The 6,103-nt window shown below is 31.4% G+C and overlaps 1 long non-coding RNA gene across 1 annotated transcript; it reads right to left on the bottom strand.

Annotated features, from left to right (window-relative positions):
• Positions 1 to 1,513: 1,513 nt before the first annotated feature.
• LOC148626898 (uncharacterized) lies at positions 1,514 to 6,088 on the bottom strand. The gene is made up of 2 exons (XR_015917948.1): positions 6,010 to 6,088; positions 1,514 to 4,015 (listed from the first exon to the last, which is right to left on the bottom strand). It is a non-coding gene; the product is annotated as an uncharacterized LOC148626898 (long non-coding RNA).
• Positions 6,089 to 6,103: the final 15 nt, after the last annotated feature.

The following is a 6,103-nucleotide window of genomic DNA, read 5'->3' as shown; positions in this document are numbered from 1 at the left end:
TGTTAAAAATCTTTACAAGCCTTAAAAGGTTCAACTTGTGTCTTGTAAATAGACTGAGAAAAACTTGATCTGTGTACAGGAAAAAAGATTTTTGCCAGAAAGTGGTAAAATGCTTTAATCATCCATAGATACATAACTTTAATATAAATTTTAAAAGGTTTCTAAACATAATAGGAGAGTATTTGAGGTTATACATCAAAATATTTTGGGAATTAGAGACCAGATATGGGATATAATCATTTATAAACTAATTAACTTGGGTATTAATATATAGATCACTATGATAAACTAAAGGTCAGACTATGATAGACTTTTGGGGTTATGACCTAGACTGTAAAGAAATTATGGGCTCAAAAGGGCCAAAAAAGGTAAGTATTACTTTTTCCATAGCATGAGTAAAAGTTAATCTTTATGATATTGTACCATAAGGTTCCACTTCACAAAGGGAGGATTTTGATTAATTTCATGCTGGTTAGGAATAGGGGTTAAAAAGGTTCCAAAAACAATTATTTATTTTTATCTTACTGTATTATCTTACAGTATTTGTGTATGAATCTCTATGCAATTGTAGTAAAGAGTTTACTACCATCAAGGATTGGAATTTATTTGGAAAGGTTAACCATGTTCATGAAAAAATTAGGGGCTAAAGAGCCAACACATTTTGATTATGTATGAAATTGTTTTAATGACTAAAAGGCTTATTACCATTATAGTATATTATGGGGTCCAAAATAAGCATTTTCACCAACTTTGTGTAACTTGCTAAATTTGAAATGTGCAATTGCAAATTTGAAATTTTTATGACCACTTTTATTATGGTCAAAGTTTTGTTTAACATCACAATACAGATATAAAGAGATGTAACAAATTAAAATGTTCTGTCCATATTGTCTGAGCTGTTCAGGTTTCCCCCTCTGTGGATATATGAAGCTGCACCCTGTGAAGCAATTTATTTTTTTCAATGTAAATTACATAAATGTAGCTTGTAGTGTATGATAGTGTATATATCTATAGATCTAAGATAGTCCATAGGCAGCAATCTGCAGATTCTGTATAAAGTTATTGTTTACTTACTGTTACATTTTATGTTTCATTGAAAAAATGTATATTCTTGAACAAGATATTTCACCTCTGCTAGGAAAAAGAATTGTGTACATCGATTAGGGACCAGCTGCAGCCTGTCCTGTGGGGTGAGGGTTTCTTCTTTGTTCATTGGACATCCATGTGTAGCTTTGAGCTGACATTCATTCATTTTTGACAAATTAACCATATCCATTCTTATTATGTTGGGATGATTTATCCTAGGTGTGGACATATATGTTCATGGTTTAAAAGCAGTCCGAAATCTACTCAAGTCATAAACTATCAATATCTGATGAAGCATTATCTGGAATACTTGTTATTTTAGCTTAACTGTTAACCTTGTAACTTTGTCTTCAACAAACTTGAATCCATATGTGATGTGATGTAATGTGATTAGAAGTGTCCACAATTTGGAAAATGAATAACCAACTTTAACAAACAAATTTTCTTTACTTCTAAAGAGAACAACAAAAACAAATTAATACTTAAATCACCACTTTTTAGTGCAAATATTTGTGGTAACTATATTGTTTACCATAATAAATAAAAATGTGTATTGCTGTTAAATGATTATTATTCTGATACTTTGATCACAGAATTAAATGTAAGGAAAAAATTAATTGCATCAGTTGTATAGTACTGGAATGTATGGTAACAAACACCAATATAAGTAAACACATGTAACATACATTGAGTGTAGGTACATCTACTTGCATCATGTCATGTCGATTATGTACACTTGTACATGTGTAGTGTAATACATATTTATTCAACTGTTGGGACCAAATAAACCAAGTTGTCCCTACACTTAAGGATATGTAAAAATATTACTTAATTTTTTACCGCCTCGATTGTCACTGGGTAGTATGCTTAGTGTATACATGTAGTTGCACTAACATTACTTTATTACATATCAAAATCAGTTTAATGAATGTGACTGTTGACTTTGAAATTTTACTGGTTACAAATGAATGTAAGAAAATTTTTTATTTCCCAAGTGTTGAATTAGTAACAATGTTATCATCAGATTTTAAAATAACTTGGAGGGACTTTGAGACATATGGTATCACTGTGATAGCAATTTATTAATGAGAAATAGTCAGTTTAAAATTTGAAGTCATGTTCCATGAAGTGGGAAATTCATTTGAAATTTCTGTTCTATACACCTACTGCCTGCAGTTGAGGGTGGTATACTAGATTACAACACGAAGGAAGAATATCGCGTTAGAAAAAGTCAAAGATGATATTCTTTTCTGAGTGTGACGATGTGTCCCCTTTGCTTCCTTATTTGTCTATAAATTACTGGTAATTTATTTATTTTCATTTGCAAAACCATTTTTGGATATCAAAAATGTCAAATTGATATGACAAGTTAGCTAAAATTGTCATTTTAAGTAATTTAGGGAAAATATCACTGAGGGGCATGATATAAAAATGACCATTTCTTTGTAGTCCCTTGTCTGATTTTGATAGTTTTGGTCTTATTAGACTCTCAATACCACAAGCTTTCATAAAATGTAAAAAAGAAAAACATGAAAACTCATAAAATGTTAAGGACTTAGTAACCACTTCCAGGTGAAATGGCCACCCTCTATGTAGTACCAAAAACACATTGAACCTAGATCTATGCATTGTAAGTGCATTATTTGTGTGTATTCTGATCAAAAGTGGTGAAAATAAAGCTGAAAATATGTACTTTAAAATCATATTTGTAATTTACTACAGAAGTGTATGAATGTTGTTCATATGCGTGAGTAACTTGCCTCTATGCTGTCAGGTAGCAGAAAAGGTAAAAATGTGGATTTTCAGTATTATATATTCAAGTAAATTTTGTGAAGAATTTCTACAATCATTGTACCATTAGCATAATGATTTTGAAATTCTTTTTTTCCAATGTTCGCAATGGTATGCAACTTTAAGATGTCATTTGACCTGGGAATTCACAGTGAAACTTTGAAAATTACTTTTTTTTAACATGTAAAGTAATGAAAATGTTTGAAGTGGTTAGTGAGACCTAATGTATGTCCATATTATGAAAAGTAGTTCGAAATAAAGTGCATCTTCTAGCACATATATATATATAGATGATAAAACAATCATTTAGATTGTATCAAAATAAAGGCTAAATATTAGATAAACTTTCTTGTCAGAAACTGACCAATCGAACAGGTCTAATTTAAAGTATTAATGCATGTAAACATAATTACCCTTGTGAAAAATCTCACAAAAAGAAAGTTTTGCTTAACATTCTAGAAGTCTATAAACATATAGCTACAATATGAATAAACAAAGGACATAATAAAAAAAACTTCTGTACACAATCATTAGTAAAAATGTTGCTACAAAAATCCCTAATGAAACTTCAATAAAAGCATAGAATTAATACTTAAAAATAATGCAGACATTGAAAGGTGTCACTGAAAACAGATAATATAAACATCAATGAGATTTTCCTTTTTCTTTGGCATCATTGTGAACATTAATTGAAAGACTAAGTAGAAAGTCAGATATAACATCTTGCCATAGGCAAAGTATGAACCATCCTGGAGCATACTCTAATGTAATCAGGCCCATGAAGTTGTACTTGTAGTGGCTGTAATCCCATGAACATGCATCAAAGTAACGTAGCACAAGCCCGAAGGAAAGTTCCCATGTATACAGAATACAGATGTACAGAGAGATTCTTATATACCAAGGTATGCCATGTTTAAGATAAAGATACACATACAGTCTCTCTACAAAAAAACTGCAACTTCCATAAATGAAGAAGGAGTATATTGTTGAGTAGCCCTTCAATTGAGCATTTCCTTGTGGCTCTAAAAATAGGTCAAAAAGTGCTGTAAAGACAATTTCATCAAACAACCCATGCAAACCATAAAAGAAAAACCTGGCAGAGGCTGGTAGGGGTTTCTGTAAAGTTTCCACCATGTTTCTAAAAAAGAATAAAAAAGATTACCATTAAAAAGTCTCGCACTGAAAAACAACAAGGAAGGCTATAGATACTGGTTGTGGCCATCTATTCTACATCATTTAGCAGTTATCCAGTCCATTATAATAAGCATGATACATGAGTTACTGATTAAGCTACACGGAACACATGGAACACCATTACCCATGAATCCCCTCTTCAATTATTTCCACAGTTATTTACTGCAATTTTTTTCAGCTATTGGACTGAAAATATTTCAATTGTTTGTAATTTGGGTAATCACAACTGTAAAAAAACATATCTGTTTTTATTTTTGTTCGTATCAATCTGCCAATTCATCTAGTGTTTTAACAGTAATTTTGTGGACCCCCATCATCCGGGATTCACATATTAGATTTATTATCTTAGTTTTTGATTTTAGTTGATGTAATTTGTCTATAGACAGATAAGAGAATATTATCTCTGACAGTTTTTTTTGGTGTCTTCCCATTTATCCAACTTTTGAAAATTAGGTATTCCCATTTATCCAACTTTAATTTTGTTCACCTGTTGGATTGTTTATTTAAGGGATTAAAAGGTGTCTTCACAAAATTTAACAAATATATTCTGATGAATAATTTGGTCTTAGTTTCTTATCTTGCTTCATGTAAAAAATTTCTTTTATTTCTTAAATATTTAACCATGTCATTGAAAGTATTTCACCTCTATTTATTTATTAATTTATTTATTTATCTTAATTTTTATATACTTAAAACAAATTATAATAAGAATTATTTTTAATTCCTGCTAATTATGATAAAATTACTTAATCGTTTTCTTTAATGAGAATGAAACATTTTCAAACTCATCAGACAGCATCAAAATGTCACTTTTGAGCAGTTTCTCAATTATGATTAATACACAAGCCCAGAGAGCATATATATTCCAGCTACATTGAGCAAGTTATCAGTGCAAAATGGCAAATGCTCAAGTGAGAGTCCAGTTAATCCCACATGCTTGTGGTCATTATCTAGCAGTTGCTGGGTACAGATACAGTTTGAAGACTAGAAAGAGGGGGCGAGATGCGGAACTTGTCTACTGGAAATGTATAGAGAAAGACTGCCCAGGAACTGCAAACACCGGAGACAATATACTGACCAGCTTACCCAGAGACCATAACCACCCACCATCAGATGTCAAGTCCAAACTCTTCATGGCACACATCAAAGAAAAAGTCTATAACTGTCTTAACCCAATACCTACACTCTACGAAGATGAGATTGTACAGTTTCGTACCAGAGAATGGGATGATGACACAGAAAATATAGGAAAAGATACCAACTTTTACTGACTGTAAATCCTTGTACAGAGACAGAAACTGATGTCCCACAACAACCAAAGAACAGACAAGACATAGACCTGCAAAATGAATGGAGAGAAACTACTGCTGGTACATTGAATCAACATTTATTATTTTTATTCAATAAAGACCTTGATATTGATTTAAGCATTAATGTTCGCGGTTTACCAATTTTCACAGTGAACATGAAAGTGCAAAAAAAAAAACAGTATCCGCAAAAATGATTTTTAACACTATATGAGGTTTATCATTATTTAATAAGCGAAAATTGATAACCACGAATATGTTCAACTGTGAAAATTAATTTGTTTACAGTACTGACACAATGTTCAAAAAAAGATACCCAAACAAAGCTGATGCCCCTACTTGTATAGTTAAAAATCCACAGAGCAATTCAGAGAAGATTTCTAAAGACAAGTTAATGACAATTTATAATGACAGATGATGACCACAGATGATGAAAACAGAAAACGATGACAGATAAATTGGAGGGTTGCAAGGGTCAGTGGAAATTTGCTGATTTAGGATTAATGATCATAGGTGATTGAAGTTCTTGAGCTGACATAAGAGAAAATCTAATGTAACAGATATCAATCATAGCTGTTAAAAAGACTAAGGCTAAACGGTCGGAAATTTATATAAGTAAATGATATCTTACGTATTCTAACATGAATTAATTTTGTTATAACGTCTCAGGGTCAATAACAAGTCCTCAGCTCCGGACAGCTGATTCTGTACCGCTTCCGGACTCG

The sequence above is a fragment of the Perna viridis genome, chromosome 1, assembly GCF_037379345.1.
Source record: "Perna viridis isolate PV_CMFRI_1.1 ecotype Kerala chromosome 1, ASM3737934v1, whole genome shotgun sequence".
Classification (NCBI taxonomy): Eukaryota; Metazoa; Mollusca; class Bivalvia; order Mytilida; family Mytilidae; genus Perna; species Perna viridis.
This window is presented reverse-complemented; position numbering and strand designations above follow the sequence as displayed.